This window comes from Sus scrofa, chromosome 2 (genome assembly GCF_000003025.6).
Source record: "Sus scrofa isolate TJ Tabasco breed Duroc chromosome 2, Sscrofa11.1, whole genome shotgun sequence".
NCBI lineage: Eukaryota > Metazoa > Chordata > Mammalia > Artiodactyla > Suidae > Sus > Sus scrofa.
In genome coordinates, this window is record NC_010444.4 from 127787594 (window position 1) to 127805042 (window position 17449).

General features: G+C 41.1%; 1 long non-coding RNA gene across 1 annotated transcript in view; it reads right to left on the bottom strand.

The window, feature by feature from the left end:
• LOC110259460 overlaps positions 1 to 17449 on the bottom strand; it is a 111468-nt gene that overhangs the window by 33417 nt on the left and 60602 nt on the right. The window contains exon 2 of the long non-coding RNA XR_002341879.1: positions 3856 to 3900. This is a non-coding gene — a long non-coding RNA (uncharacterized LOC110259460). The remainder of the gene's footprint in view (positions 1 to 3855; positions 3901 to 17449) is intronic.

A 17449-nucleotide genomic window follows, 5' to 3' on the forward strand; every position in this document is an offset into this window, starting at 1 on the left:
CAAAACAACTTTTATTGTATGCAGCTTTCATCCTGCAGGGCTCTGTGAGCTTGAGAGACAAGTTGTTTTCCTACAGCCATTCCATCAATAAGAAGAAAATGGAAAAAGAGCACTGATTTATGGCTGATTCTCCCTAACAAATAGTGGCAGTGACCACCCACCAAGCTATGTAGGGAGGGGAAGTTAAAAGTGGGCCCCATTGCCACCCAGCTCAGATTCAGACCCAAAACAAGAGATCTCTATAAACATGTTCCAAAAGCTGGTCAAGGAAGGCATGGTACATATTTCAGCAGGAAGAGAGAATGAGTCTGCCTAATGCTAACTCAGAAGAGGAATTAAGCTTCATGTCTGGCCCTTCTAGAAAAACTGCCCCCTCAAAAGATCCCGGTGGATGGGAAGCACCAGGTAGTTAGACATAAGGAACGTAGTATATTTCAAAGGAGAAAGCTGGCAAAATTGGTGCCCAGTGTACCAGTAAGGAAACTTAGACCTAAAGGGAAAGGAAGGTATATCACCAAACAGTGACACAGCAAAATGTCCAGAGGAGAGGACAGGGTCACAGCTCCTTGTTTTATGTGGCCCAGAGACAGCATTTGGGGAATAAGATGCTTTCCTTGGTTTTGGCTTGAAAAGTCCATTTTCTCATTATTATCTTATTTTTCATTCTTTGGGATTGATTTGGGGCTTGGCTAGCAGTCAAGAGCTGGAGAACATGAGGTTCGCAAATGCAGCTATTTCTAGCAGGCTGATACGCTCTACTAACCATGGTTTAAGTGGCATGCCAAATCTGGACTTTGCTTTCTAGGTTTGCACTCTAAGGTGAACAGGTCTTCAAAGCCTTGCTAGCACAGAGCATTTCATTTAAAGAAATTCTTGGCTCAGGCAAACCAATTTGGAACCGTTGGGTGTATGCCAAGAGAGAGAAAAATACCGGGTGGCTTAATGTGGTTTAGTGCACTTTTTTTAAAAGGTGTATTTTGCATACACTTATTTCCAATTCTTTGTCTGCAGAGTGTCTGGATTCTGCAGGTAGATTTCTAACAGTAATTCCAGGCTTGAGGATCAAGTAAAGAACGAAAATGGCTTGAGAAGTAAAAGCTTCAGAACAGTCAGAGCCCAAGCCCGAGTTTGGAGCATAGCCCTGTGTGGGTGTGTGTGTCTTTGCACACTCGCACGTGTGCCTTTTGCTGGAGGAGGTGCACGTGGTATGCAGGGCGCCAGTGAATGAAGTGGAGATGAAGGACAGAGACGTGATGCCCCAACCTGGCCAAGGCTCAAATACCAACCCTTTAGCCCTGATTAAGCAAAATCCTCACAACAGCATTCAGGTCACGGGCAGCAACACCGGCTGGCTCACTGCCAACTCACAATATGTTCACTCGCCCTCAGTATGTATGTACCTTCCACACATATCCCCAAATGCAGGCTTGGAAGCCAGTTAAGTAATAAACACTGTTCTAGATTCACTGACTTTTTAAAACATTCACAAGAAACATATTCCTAGTCTGTTTCCCAAGAGCGAGATGAAGCCATTCCTTTCTGCCCACGTTAAAGAAAAGCATCATCTTGGTAGTACAGAAAAGGAGTCAGATTTCAAGGAGAGCATTCATAGTATTTGGGCCAAGATGACTGACCTGGGTTCAAATGACTAATAGAGAACAGATGAATATTCCTTCCCTTCCCCCAACTGCATAAAAGCATACAGTATTGTGCTGAAGACAGGATTTAATAAGCCTAAACACATGTAATATAAGGAAGATGAAATGCAAACCACAGAAGGTGTCTAGGCAGTGTATTCAATGCCATACAGCAGTTTTACAAATTGTTCATTTCCTTTACCAGATGAGCCTTTTAAAAATTTCTGTCTGTGTAGCTTAGTACCTAATGGCAAACCCACCTGAATCGCTTGCATTCCATGAAGCCCTTGCCAGGACCTTGGCCAGGCACAGTGCCTGCAGGGTTAATGTCGGCCTTGAGCAGCCCTCTGCCCTGAGTAGGGTTATTAAACGGGAATATTTGACTCATAAATTGTTCTCCCCATGTTAAGTAGATTGCAATAACTCAGCTGTCCAGGATCTGTTTATCAATGCTCTGTGGCTTTCAGCAGCAAATATTTTATAACCACTAAGTAGATGTTCAGACCACTCATCAAATGAAAATCTCCTGTACTCAGAGCTGGTTTTATCATCACAACCCACCAACTGGAGATCCCTGGAGAGACAGGAACCCTGCCCCAGAGCCCCTCAGGCTTAGCCAAGTCTATATCCTGGGAAATTCTCTTTCACTAAATGACATTAATAGAAACTGGCCCACACTCAGGAGAGGCTGTTACATTTCAGAGATTTTTCGTTGGCCTATCCTGTCCTAGTAAATGCCCTTTTACTAAGTTTTATTGTCTCCTTTATATGTATTCTAATAAAAGTGAAATGGCATATATGTAATGGAAATGAGGGAAGATGCAGATAAGAAGAAAGCAAAGGAGAGTGAGAAATAAGGGAGAGAAAACAGAGGTGAGCTCAAGAAAGGAGAAGTGAGAAAAAGAGAAAGGTAGATAGCTCCTACGACAGTCTGCATTATGTCGATGCTAAATCCCTAACACTGAACCATTTGAAATTAATGAAAGAAACTATTATTGCCACAGATATGCTTTCTCCATAATAACCTGATTTTTTTTTAATCAGTTGCAGTGGTTTTGGTATTTCCCATTTTGCATAAAGATTCCTATCCCCCCAAAGAAAGTTTATAGCAGTTTAACTGCAGAATATTGACCAAGTGTTAAAAAATTAGTAATGAAACCAAATCCAATGGCCTACATGCCTATTGGAAACCTAGTAGATAATGTAATGTCTAAAATAATACAACAGGAAGTTAACATTTATCATTTTCATTGTTAAATGAAATTCACATGTTGGAAAAAAAATGCTTGTGATTCAATTTTTGAAACAAACACCTTGTACTTTTCAGGAACATAAATAAATGAATTGCCTGTATTGGCCAAGCCTAAGTTGGGACACGGTGCCTTGCAAACAAGGAGTAATGGTACTAGGAGTAGGGGTCTCTGGTTGGTTCAGCCTCCATCACTTCTCTACCTAAAAGAGGAGAGAGGTATAACTGGGTGGCACCATGAAATATCAGTCCCTAAAAAGTCTCTAGAGAACATGGAAGAAATATTTGTCCAAAGGAATGGGGGCCACTGATCATTAAAGATAACAAAAAGAAAGCAAGGCAGACAGAAACGCAACCACTATCAAGAAAATCACCTCTCCCCCATCTGTGCCTATGTTTTGTTAAAATAGCCACATTAATCACACAGTATTAGCCCCATCACTATGACAACAACTGAGACTCTCACAAAGAAAATGATTTATCGTTAGGAAAGAAAAAAGGGATTATTAGAGGAAGTCTCTCATCAGGAAATGATATTTAAGCTGAAACTTGAGAGGCAAATATAGTAAGACCACTTCAAGAGTTAAAAAACTTTGGATGATGAAAGAACCCTAAAGATGGACTCCTGTAATTCTAAAGAATATGGAAAATTCTGCTCTAATTCATATGCAGAAAGGAACAAAAACCTAAAACAACAGAGAAGCTACAGAATCAGTTTTTAAAAACCCATCAGAAAAGGACACAAAAAACCCCAAAGGAACTAGACTCTAGAGAGTGAAGAACCCTCTATAGGTGAAAAATGACTCAGCACAGGTCTCATACCTGGCAGAACTGCAGCAGTAGGAGGAATCCATCATAGACTCAGCAGCCAAAATTCAATGACCTTTTAATAGCTTCATGTGGGAAGCATGACGGATTACAATTCTAAGAAGCCTCAGCCAGCCACAAAGCAAGTCTCCAATCACTCACCGTGTCTTTTCCACGGACCTTCACAGAGTGCTTGGAAGTGTAGACCTAAAGAAAAGAGGGAGAGGAGACCTGAGAGAGAAGTCCCTGGAGATGGTGTCAATATTTACCCATCTATCTATCTATCCATCACAGATTTGTATGTCTACACACACATATATATTCATTTTATAATTACCATATGCATTGTATACACATATATGACTTCTTTTATAATATATGATACTACAGGTGATATTTACAAATAAACTTAATATTCTAAAATTTTTCAACCAAAACAAAAATATAAAACTTAACATGATATTTATAACATACATAGCAATAAAGTATAAAATAATAAGAACACCAAGTGTGTGAGAAGGGAGTGATTCCATTTTAGGGTATTTACTCTGTTCATTAAAGTAGATGACAATTTAGTAATTCATACTATACACTTGACAGCAATTACTAAAAACACATTTAACGCAAAGAATTATGAAGATAATATGTAAAAGAAAATGCAGTACTAAAGCAAGTGCAATTCACTCAGAAAATAGGAAAGGAGAACAAGTAGAACAAAGGACAAATGGATTAATAAAACAAACAATAGCATGAGAGACTTAAATGAAACTATATCAATAATTATATTAAATGTAAATGCACTAAACATTACATTAAAAAGCAGAAATTATTAGGTTGGATAAAAAAAAAATCAAGACCCAAGTTTATTCTAAGAAACATATTTTAACTACGAAACAGAGGCAGGGTAAAAGGGTGGGAAAAAGTATACCATGCATGGCAGATAATCTCCAGAGAAGGCCACCATCAATCCTACCTTGCATGGACAAGCCTGCTGCTCCTCACATCAAAAGGTACAATCTAATTCCCCTCCCCTGGAAACCAAGCTGGCTTTACTGACTTGTTTAATGACCAAAGGATAATGGACATGACATTCTGGGACCACTGAGGTTACTTTATCACAAGCCTTGCAGCTTTTGCCTGAGAAGCTTAGATGCTTACTTTTGGAACACTGCTTTTTGAAAAACTGAGCAGCCTGTCCTGAGAAGCCTGGGTCCCCCCCCTCCAACCCCCCACCTCCCTGTGGAATCAACAAAAAGGGAGAAAGAGGGCAGGAATTCTATTGCATGAGATCTCACCATATCTGGATTAGAAGTATTTCTCCCCAAATTCCCTTACTTCGGGCTTTGTCCCTTAGCACATTTGAGCTTAATCATGAAGTACATGGTCAGCTGGGGATGAGGGAAGGATGGCCATCACAACGGGATGAAAGTAGACACCTATGAGACAAGCCCTTGAGGACGTCATTCCCATGACTTTCTCTTTGAGGATCCTCCTGAGATCATTGGAGACAAACATTGACTTTTCTTCCCAGGATGCTCTAAAAATTGATTTGAATGATCCACTAAAGTACATTAACTTCAAAGCCCTTCTGCATCCAAGTCTGGAAACCTGTTCACTATTTTATTTTTCACTCTAAATAATGTCCAGGCACATTGTCTGACATAACATATGAGAGAGTTGGTAATGAGATTAAGTGACCACATGAAAATACCCAATTTAAAAATCCATAAAGATAGTTCAATAGTAAAATGTCAACAATGAAGTGAAGACTCAGATTTTAATATAATGCTCCCATTATCATATGAAAATTCAAAAGCACTGCATTTTAAAGTCCAAATCAAATTATATTGCCCCTCTGAGTAAAAGTTTTTGCAAGTTATAGTCCAAAGGTATTAAAGTTAAAAATCAGTTTCTTTTGACTACTAATGGTGGAATGAGTTAATGGTCCTATGTCAGAAATTCTCAAGTTCAAAATACATTTTCCTTAATTTACTATTCTTTCATCTTTCAGATAAAGGAGTTCTTGATGCCTCAGGAAAGTTATTGTTCCTTCAGCAGCTTCATTCTGGGTTATCTTTTCTTGGGATGGATAGAGTTCCTTCTTGACAGCAAGAGTGGCATTTAGTTCAGTGCCAGTTCTCAGGATGCCCCCCTCAGATGCTGAACTCAATTCCGTTACGTGTAGGAATTTCCATACCACAAGCAATTCTCAGATGCCAGCCAGGTATCTTACAATTCAACTCAGACACTTACTGGGAGATAGTGTCAGACTCCACAGGTTAAGGACACAGTCCCACAAGACTGTCCTACACTTCAGAGGCCAAAGCCAAGTTGAGGTTGTTACCTGCCCTACTGGCTCTAAATCAGAGGTTCCCTTGACCCCCTCTTTGGGTTTGATTAATTTGCCAGAGTGGCTTTTTCAACTCAACAAACATGTTTTCTCACTAGATTACCAGTTTATTACAAAGGATATTAAAAGATATAACTCAGGGATAGGCAGATGGGAGGGATGCATAGGGCAAGCCAGGGGAAGGACTGGGAGTTTCCTTGCACTACAGGAGCACCACTCTCCCCACATCTCTGTTTTCACCACCAAAGCAACTCTCTGAATCCCATCCTTTTGGGTTTTTATGGAGGCTTCATTACACAGATATAACTGATTAAATCATCAGCCATTGCTGGTTGAACTCAATCTCCAATTCTTCTTCCCTTCCCAGATTTCAGGAGGGGGTAGAATTGAAAGTGGCAGTTCTCTAAATCACACAGTTAGCTCTACTGGCAACCAGCCCCTATCCTTAAGTGCTTTTTATCTCATTAACATAACAAAAGACACCCTTATCATCTCAACTTTTAGCAAAGTCCAAGGGGTTTAAGAGCTCTGTGCCAGAAACAGGACAAAGATCAAATACATATTTCTCATTGTCAATTGTGATACCGCAGTCCCTTTTCTAAGATCCTAAAGACTTCACATGGCACACAAGATTATTATAGCCTGGGCTCAAAACCATCAAATTGAGGAAACAAGGTGCTCCCCAGCCTCTATCAACATTTACTGCTAGAAAAAGTGTACTCTGGAAACCCGTTCTAAGAGTTGCTAAAGACCATATAGCAAAAATCCAATGACATCTGAGGGAAACAGAATAGATGGGAAAACTCTTGGTTCAGCATCTCCACATGCAATCAGTTGATGCCTGTCATCTAGAATCTACAAACAATTTAAAATCAACTGGGTGAAATCTCCCAGCAAAATGTCAGTGTTGGCACTCTGCATTCATCCTTTCGGTGGTGCTCTCTCTAAACTTACTATCTCATTTCTCGGAGGGCCTGGGAGATATTGCTGCCTCTTTACAAAGTTTAGAAATTTGAAATGATGGGAACACCAGGAATTATGTGCACTGCCCATCTTTTCCATCTGAGGTATTATACTAGTTTCACTTGCCTTTTTGCCTTCTGCATTTCTAGAACTTTGGTGCTGCCTGAGGGTGAGGTCTTTCTGGTAATACAGACTGTACATTTTCTTATGAGAAAGTCCTCCTGAATTTATGCTGCTACTATTGCCTCATGTGTTAGAATTGCTGAGGGAAGAACTTCGCCCCCACACTGAATACATTCAGCTAGAAAAGCACTCACAACTGGACATCCACTTGCAGAGAATGAAGCTGGACCCCCCACCTCACACTATATACTGTAATTGACTCAAAATGGATCAAAGATCTAAACCTAAGAGCTAAAATTATATACTAATTGAATAAAACCAAACACAGAAGGCTACATATCATGTAACCCCATTTATATAAAATGTCCAGCATAGGCAAGTCCATGGAGACAGAATTAGATTACTGGTTGCTAGGGGCTGAGGGAGAGGGGACTGAAGAGTGACTACAGATGGTACGGGGTTTCTTTCAGGGCTGATAAATGTGCTGTGGCATTAGATAGATGTGATAGGTAGACGACCTATGAATATACAGAAATCTACTGCACTTTCTACTTTAAATGCATGAATTTTATGGTATGTGAATTCTTCCTCAATTTTTCATTTGATTGCACCAGCAGACGTTTCCAGGCCAGGGGCTGAAACCATGCCACAGCAGTAACCCAAGCCACAGCAGTGATAATGCCAGATACCTAACCACTAGGCAACCAGGGAACTCCTCTCGATTTTGTGGAGGTTTTTTTGTTGTTGTTATTTTTGTTTTTGCTTTTTTTAGGGCTGCATCTACAGCACATGGAAGTTCCCAGGCCAGCAGTTGAATTGGCACTGCAGGTGCCAGCCTGTTTAATAGCCACATCTGTGACCTACACCATAGCTCACAGCAATGCCAGATACTTAACCCACTGAGTGAGGCCAGGGATTGAACCCATATCCTCATGGATACTAGTCAGGTTCATTACTACTTAGCCACAGTGGGAACTCCCTCAATTTTTTTTTAAATATATTCAACATATTCTTGAACCAGAACTGTTACTGATATATCAAATTTTGGGATTGGTGAGGACCACTGTAATATTACTCCATTACTACACCCTTAAGATGCAGTCTCTGCTTCCTCCATAAATTCATCTGGCACCTTCCCTTTACAGAAGTTCTATTAGATTTGGCATAATTTCTCTAAAACTTAGGGGGCTTACAAGAACAACTATTTATTTAGCTTGAGATTTTGCAGTTTGACCAGTTGATCTAGGCTTAGCTGAGTGGTTCTTCTGATCTTAGGTGGTTTCATGTGACTGCATCAAATTCTGGATCAACTAGGGACTATCTCATAGAGGAAAGCCTCAGAGGGGTGGGTCATCTTGGCTCCACATGGTTGCTCATCTTAGGTTGGAATTGTTGTCATGGTGGAAGCAAGTTTCCAAGAGTGGAAGAAGAAGCAAGCCTAGAGAAAAAGACACACTGTCACTTCCAGTGCATTCTACTGGCTCAAGAAAGTCAGGAAACCAACCAAGATTTCCGAGAACAGGGAAACAAATTTCATTGCCTGTAGGGAGAAGTGGCAAGGACATACTGTGAGGAACTGGGATTGAGCAAAGAGTCAAGGATCCTGGGTAGTTTTGTCATCTACCATTTTCTAGAGGAGATGTCCCAGGGCACCGGTAGAGAACAACCAGTACACATCAGAGAGGGAGGTTGGAGTGTTCCAGGAGGGAATTTCTAAGACCAAAAAAAAGGAACTAATAGACAACCTGATGTGTTAGACTAGATTGAAAGAAGTTTTAGAGTTCTTTCAGAAAGTACTAGTACGGATTATAGGATCACCAAAAACAATTCCTAGAGTTCTCATTGTAGCTCAGTAGGTTAAGAACCCAACATATTGTTTGTGAGGATGTGGGTTAAATCCCTGGCTTTGCTAAGTGGGTTAAGGATCTGGCATTGCCATGACCAGCAGCTCATATCCGATGTTACTGTGGCTGTGGCACAGGCCTGCAGTTGCAGCTCCGATATGACCCAAGAACTTCCATATGCAACAGTTGCAGCCCTAAAAAAAAAGTAAAAGAAAACAATTCCTTTAGGGTCAGGTGGGTAAAATAATTCCGCAAAGTGACCAAATGAAATTAGCCAAGAATGAGGTACAGAATGCATACTCATCTTAAAACGTTGAAATTATCCATTTCATGGAAAATAAAAAGGATTCCCTATATATTAAATATAGTATAATATAGAGTTCATTGTGTGAATGGTCATCTTTTTATATTTACCTACTTACATGTTTACATGGTCATAATAATCCAAATACTGAGTATTAATTTAGCAATAAAATATGTAACACAATATAATGAGAAAATAAAGCACAGGAGGATGCATGTTTTTGGATTGGGCAATAGGGTCGAATTTGGAAAATCAAAAATCTCAAGGTTAAGAGAGAACTCAAAGCAGCTCTAGTACTGCTAGTAGGAACTGAAACGAGTCTTCGACCTACTGAGAAATTCCCATGGTGCAAACTAAAAAGCAAGGATTTCAAACCAAGCAGTTAATGTTACAGACTTATTTTGTCCCATATATTATATTAGCATGCAGTATTTGTCTAAGTTTATTGGAAGAAATCTGGGCAAAGTAGTACAAAGTTTAATTCAAAACATGTGGGAAATCACATTTAAATAAACATAAGGAAAGAATTTTAAGATTTCCAGTTGCACATGGTCAATCTTTGTGGCTGCCCTTAAAAAGAGTAGTTAATGTAGCCACAGGATGATAATAAATGATGTCAAAACCTCAAAGTTTATTGGGAAGTTTTCCAAAATGTCTCAGTATTTGCTTGAAATGACTCTGCCCATGAACATGGGTTTTAAAATCATTACAGGACAATTATCCTTCTCCTTTAGGATAAATTTGGAAATTTTGCTTTAAGTAGGGCCTTCTATTTTAAGAATAACTTTGAACTTATACTGAGAAAATTAGTATGTATAAATGTATACAAAGTCTACAACACAAGAACATGAAAGAGAGCACATTCCTGAGTGACGAAATTATCTCTTCAACCTCTAGTTTGGAGCAGGTACTTATTTTTAGCTCAGAGGCTTTATAATTTTTATAAAATAAGATTACCCATAAATCTTCCTTGTCAGAAAACCAACAGTAAGTGACAGAGTTTTCCAGATCTCACTTTCCTTGAAGCAATTCTCTTTCATTTTCTGAAAACCACATTCTCCTCGAGGCCCATGAAATTGATGTATTGGCCAGTGGGGATGGGTAACCTATAGAATAAGCAACTGGCCGGAGCCATCGTTCCCACAGGCATTCTCACAAGGAAACACCTAAGCTTCATTCAAGCCTTCACTGTGTAATACCCTCATTTCAGCAGAGCTTGTGGATCATAAAATGCATCTTGGTGAGAAAAACCACTCTGATCTGTTCAGCAGGCCCCATTCCCAGGGCCCCTGGGAACCAAGCATCTGTTTTGTGATTTTTTGAGGCCAAAAAAAAAGCAGACCAATCTGTACTTTCTGGCCTTGGTATCTCATCTCTCACCTCAAGATTCTAGATGGGTAGTTGACAGGAGGTAGATTTTAACCAAACCATTTTCATAGTTTTAAATTATCTTGGTGTGGATAGACTCTATAAAAACAATATGACTATCAATTTGAAGATGAAAGGCAAGATTTTTATTTTTTCATTTAATTGTGTGGACAGCTATTGTGTGTCTGCTTTGGGAAGAGGCCTGGCCAAAACACTGAGGATTTGCTAAAATGAGTAGTTTTCAGGCACAGCCCTGAAGATCTTACTTTAGCCCTGGAATCAGATATTTGCAAATACGTGGGCTGTAGGCAAACCTGGTTTTGTTGGCTTGTCTAATTTGAATGTTTTAAGCTGGGCATCCAACTCCTTCTTTGCTCATTTACATTTGACCACTCCCTATAATTATATTATCCACCTGACCATCCCTCCCAAGTAATTGACCTTGCAGCTTTAAAGTAAAACACTAAATATATTACATAAGAAATGAAGTGGAAAACTGTGATGTAGAGAGAAACATGGATGTATAATGTGAAAGACACACATATATGAATCCTTTTAATGTGAAAGAGCCTTAATATCTATGTGATTTTAAGTGAGTTGTAATAACTGAGCCTATAAATGGAGCTAAAGATACTATCTCACAGTGTGGTTGTGAGGATTAAACAACACAATATTCCTTATTTGTACAAGACCCATCACGTGGTTAAGCCTCTATAGTTTGGCAGCTATTCTTTGCCTCCCCTACAGTCAAAGTTTATGGCAGCTCAGAGATCCATTAATTCTGGCCTGGTGAGCAGGGAACACTTGACAAAAGCAAGTGATCATTTGAACTGAGCTGAGATGAGTAAAAAGGATTACAATGGACAAAGAAAGGACGTGGGGCTATCTAAGCTGTAGGGTCTTCTGTTTGGGGAAATTATGTTTTGAGTCAGTCCATTTGATGAGAGTTTTATGGGGCTAAGTTTGGTGGATATCATCTCCAGAGGGTTAGCAGAGAGCTAGCCTGGATCAGGCACCACTGTTCATCACTTGTTTTCATGTGTTCCCATCATGGGGTAGGAAGCACCATTGTTCTATTTATGCAGAAGTAAAGTAATTCCCAGATTCCTGGAGCAGAGATGTAGGGCTTGAAAGGCTATTTGTAGAAGGCAGTCACGCAAGAGGATATTAAGCTCCAGTGACCAATCCTGAAGTTATAAGAATGCACAGATACTCCTTGAGAACAAACTCAGATACCATATCTCAGTCAATTGAGTTCTCCTAAGGTTTAGTGACAGGCACATTATGTTTTACATGGTTCTTAGGATTACTATAGCATGTCTTGTAAGTCCTTCTGAATGGACCATAACTTCTGCAGGTGGTGGTTAACTACCTGAGATGAGGGAAGAGTCAGTGGCTAGAGTGGGTACACTGTGGGTGAAAGAGGAGGTGAGTGGTTCTGTGCAGATTCTGAAGTATCTCGAGAAGTTATGATCTGTGTGGGGTGAGTGGGAATAGGGCATTTCCCACAGAAGTGGCTGAATTGTTCCATTGGGCCATCAGTCTGTAGGAAGTGATGCTGACCATGTCGGCGGACATGAAGGAATTTGAACAGTGCTCTCAAAATCTAAGATATCAACATGGACCGAGTATCTGCAATCCAGAAAACTGGTACTTCAAGGAGGTGAAAAGCTTCCTTCCATGACAGGGGCTGCAGAGATCATGAATGTGGAGAGAATGGAGCGACAATGACAACATTCATGGAACAAAGTGTGCCATCTAAGGAAGTGTGTCCATCCTTATGACTACAGAACGTTATAAGACATAATAGCTGAAATAAAGTCCACCTTTAGACTGTCCAAAGGCGTACAGGGGTAAGGAGGAAGACCCCACCAGGGGTCTTAGTTATTTTTCTACTGTTCTGCTTGCCATCCCTCGGCTGGTGACCAAAGCACTAAGCCCCTGATACTATCGCATCCCTGGCACTGTCCCCCTACTGAAGGATACATGTAGTTTTCAAATACCTATGAGAGACCCAGCAAGCTGCTGCTTATGTGAGCTCATTACATATCTTCCCTCCAGTATGAGGGTTAGGTGCTACAGCGGGAGTTTTGGCAAAATTCTAGCCATGTAGAAGTCTATGAATTCCAAGAAATCAGAGGATTCTAAAGCTCTGGACAACTCATCATGCACTTTCCTAAGACATCCTCTGGTCTTCTCACTAAGATATTAACCCATTCTATTCAGGTGACCAGGTGAGACTGCAGACTTTGGTGTATGGAAGCCCGCAAAACCTATCCTTCAAAGAGTTCATTCACAGCATTTGCCACATCCTAGCTAATAAAGCTGTCAAACATGGCCATCCTAAGGTCAGAAATCTGGGGTCGGCCCAGCATCCAGGGTCACCCTACTGGAAGATGCAAATCACCATCATGCCACCACTTCAGAAAAACAGCACTTTATGGCAATCTCCCTTCATCACCGAACCTGGGTCTCCTCGGGTAGCTAGCTGCTTTTGCTGTCATATGTTGAGAAAATTGATGGATTCCCCCAAAATGTCTCAGGAGGCAGAAATGTGAGCAGGTTTCAACTTCCAACATTTGAGAATCATCAGGAAGCTGTCGTGCTCCCTATTTTTGACCACAGTGCAGTATTTCCTAAGGAGGATGTGACCACTGATCCCCACTGGGTAATGAGCAGCTGGACCTGGAAGCTTGTACAGGTTGCTCTCTGCCAGGGATGTCTGATGTGCCTCTTAAGGATTTGCTTGTACTGAAACTGTCAGAGAGGCTCTAACCCAAGTAGATCCTGGACATGCAGTACACTCACATGCTTATTAGCCCTTGCAGATACACCCATGGGAGCTTCACATAAAAATTCCAGTTTTCAGATTCTCTAGAAAAATAAACATCTCCAAACAAAGGACCCACATTCCCACATGGCAACAATCTGCAGGATCTGAATAAAAACTACTTCTTTACACTGGCATATACTCTCCAATCACCCCAACCTTCTCCACTCCTTGTCATGTTCTATGGACCACCTCCCTCCTTTACATTTGCATTTGCATACCTTAATTTACAGGAAGAGAAAAGACAAAGAGAGTAGCATGATAAGAGGAAGGAAGGTATGAATTGCAAATTACTTAAAAGGACATATGCTAACCTATGAGGATAGAGAGATGGGTTGGGACTAGGATAGAACTATATATGAAAACTTTAAGTTACTGAGATGTTTCTTAAGATAATGTTAAGACAATAAAGGCTTTCACTTAAGACTTTACCCAACTGCAAAGAGCTTTACAAAGATAACTTCCAAAGCAGTGTGGCAGACACGGTATAAAAATTAAAGCTAGAAACAAGGACGTAATTATAGAAAAGTGCACATAAGACAAAATAAGAGTATGACTACATCTTGCCCATAGTGACAGAAAGGAAGGAAGGAATATTGGAGAGAATCCACAGAATTTAGGAGCCATTTGGCTGGATAAGAGTGAGGAAACAAAGGTGAGTGTGATGATGCTAGCCTAAGTCTCTGGGAGAAGAACATTAACCCAGGAGAGAGTTCAGGGAGAAGTGAATGAAGAGAATGATGTTCCATTCAGACATGTTAAAAAGGAGGAACTGACAAGTCATGTAATATACATACATCCAACAAGTGGACTTGGGAGAAAAGAACTAGGAATGGGGACTTGGAAATCAACAACAAAGCAAGTTCTTTGAAGCCAAGAATGAAGTAGAATAGCAAGGGCAAGGAGAAGAGGGTTATAGCACCCTCAAGAGCACTAAACTTAACAGAAATGGTGATGGAAGAAGTGTCAACAGTGAGACTTAAAGGAAGCATAAGAGGGTGTTCCTGTTGTGGCATAGCTGAAATGAATCCCATTTGTATCCTCAAGGATGCAGGTTCGATCCCTGGCCTCGCTCAGTGGGTTAAGGATTGGGCCATGAGCTGTGGTGTAGGTTGCAGACACAGCTCAGATCCCGCATTGCTGTGGCTGTGGTGTAGACTGGCAACTATAGTTCCAATTCGACCCCTAGCCTGGGACCTTCCATATGACGTGAGTGCGGCCCTAAAAAGACCAAAAAAAAAAAAAAAAAAAAAAAAAGAAGAAGAAGAAGAAGAAGAAGAAGCATAAGACAGATGGGGGCAGTGTGGACATTTTCTCCTGCTCCTTCCAGATCCACTTTCTACACAGCTCTCTGCCTACAGATGCTAACCTGTGGGTGCAGCTTCCGTTGGCTCCCTTGTCCTCTGGAGGGTCAGATTTGGCAATAGGAAGCACTGGCACAGATCCCATGCCAGGAAAAGCATGATGTTGGGGTATTTATTCCTCTAGATCACTCCCTACTAGGTGGTCTCAGGGGAGCTACCTTTTTCTCTAAGGTCCACATCTCTGTTGGGTGGATCCTGTCCATGCAGTCACTTGGCTCTTCTCGTCTCTTGCCCCTAGTGGTAGTCACACCACCCACCCCTTGTCAGTTACCCCAAAATTCTAAAGAACCCCCAGATTACACCCTCTTCAACTTTCCTGCTGGCATTCAGAATTATTCAAAGGCATATCTAGGAGGCTGCAGTATTTAGGAACCTAGGGTAGAAGGACTTACATAAATGCTCCGAACAACACCTTGGGATAAGGACTCAAAAGAAGCAGAGTTTGACATTTGTTTTCAGAAGATTGGTGTGGGCAGGAGTCAGGATATAAGGTTTGGTGGAAGAAATGAACAAAGAAAGCAGAGAAGGTGAGTAAAAAATATGATATCAAAAAGGCTGGTGGTCTAGGGAGAAAAAAGATAGGACATCAGTCTGAAGCAGAACTAATCTATTCCTTTAAAGTTAGGGAGAGATGGAAATAGCTCCATAAAAGTGCTTTTTTTGGTCAATTGCCTCATTGTCACATGATTCAAATGGCCTCCTTAAATTAGCAAATCACCTTCTCCCTGGGATTTTAATTTGACAGAAAGATTTCAAATATGACCAAGAGACAGCTAAAGATGAAATATCTAATTCAGGCTTACTTCTCTGAGTCATTCTAGGTATTAATCATGTATAGGACACCATAAGCCACCTCTAGGAAAATGATGACTCTTTATTGCTTGTTAAAAATATTTACATTTTCCTCTAGCAGCTGTATACAAGGAATTGATATTTTCCAAATGGCTAAGTCAATAACATCTTCCTCGAGCCATCAAAGGATTTGATAAACCAGCAAAACACGAGAGCCTCTGCTGCAAATAAGTGGGAGGCACGCGGGCTGTCAGGCAATTAAGTGGACCTGAATAAGCTGATGTAATTAAGCCTCTTACTGCATAATTATCTTTATTTTAAATGTGTCTTTTGATGAAACATCTGTTCCCTGCTCCAGATATGAAAAGAGGGACCCATGCTCACGAAGAAAGCAGGCTTGTGAGGCCCTCACACAAGCTGCCTGGGCTGCTCAGATCCAAGGCGACAACTGTTGTCATTTATTCTGTCTTTCCGTGCAAGAGGCAGGTGTCCTCAAGTCCTGAGCCTTCATTGCCTGACATCCAAGCTCACAGCAGCTGCCTGGAGCCCTGTCACACAAAGCGGACATGGAGAAGCAAGGGGGTAGCTAGTTGTAAGGGCTAGTGCTTTGGCCATTGGCAAAGGAGGACAGTCAGGGGAGATCAGCAAGTGAAGGTGGGGTGCTGGTCAGCAGGATCCCCTCCAGTCCCTGTCTCCAGGCAACAGAGGGGGACTACATCCCCTTCATCAAATGTGTGTACCATTCCTTAAACCTGACTAACACCAGGAGCATCACTGTGTCGAATTCCTGTATGGCTGTTTTGTCGGTTCTCAGTTCTGGAAGCTCCAAACTTGAGTTCGTCAACTTCCTATGTTTTGCCAAATCAGGAATTGTGAATCAGGCTAATGGACACTGAAGCAGGAAAGTAGCAAGTTTGGGCAAGAAGCAGATATGATTGTATACAAGCATACCTAGTTTTATTTTGCTTCACTTTACCTCGCTTCACAGACACAGCCGTTTTACAACCTGAAGGTTTGTGGCAATTCTGTGTCATCAGATAACGAGCAGCATTTTTAGCAATAAAGTATTTTACATTTAAGGAATATGCCTTTTCGAGACATGCCATTGCACACTTCTTAGGCTATAGTGTAGTGTAAACATAATTTTCAAATATACTGGAAAACCTCAAAACTCACTGTGATACTTCATTGTGGTGATGGGGAACCAAATCCATAGTATCTCCAAGGTGTGCCAGTATTCTGGCGCCACCCCTTGTGAGCTTAGGGACCAACCACCTGTTGCTCTTTTTTAGCCTCAATTTACACAACTCTCAATAGCAAATAATAATACCTATCTTAAGAGTGATGAAGAGAATTAAAAGGATAGGCTGAAATGTTAAGCATAGTAGCTGATCAGAAGAAAAAGAACCTTCTCCCCTTTCTCTGATCCACTTCCTCCCAGGAAGGAGCCCATTTCTTAATTAATGTGAGAAAACTGCTGTCAAGAACACCGACTAGAGGAGTTCCCGTGGTGGCACGGTGGTTAACGAATCCGACTAGGAACCATGAGGTGGCGGGTTTGATCCCTGGCCTTGCTCAGTGGGTTAAGGATCTGGTGTTGTTGTGAGCTGTGGTGTAGGTTGCAGACATGGCTTGGATTCCGCGTTGCTGTGGCTGTGGTGTAGGCCGGTGGCTACAGCTCCGATTAGACCCCTAGCCTGGGAACCTCCATATGCCACAGGATTGGCCCTAGAAAAGGCAAAAAGACAAAAAAAAAAGCAAAAACAAAAACAAAAAAAACCCACCAACTAGGGTTCTGGTTGAAGATGGTGATGGAAA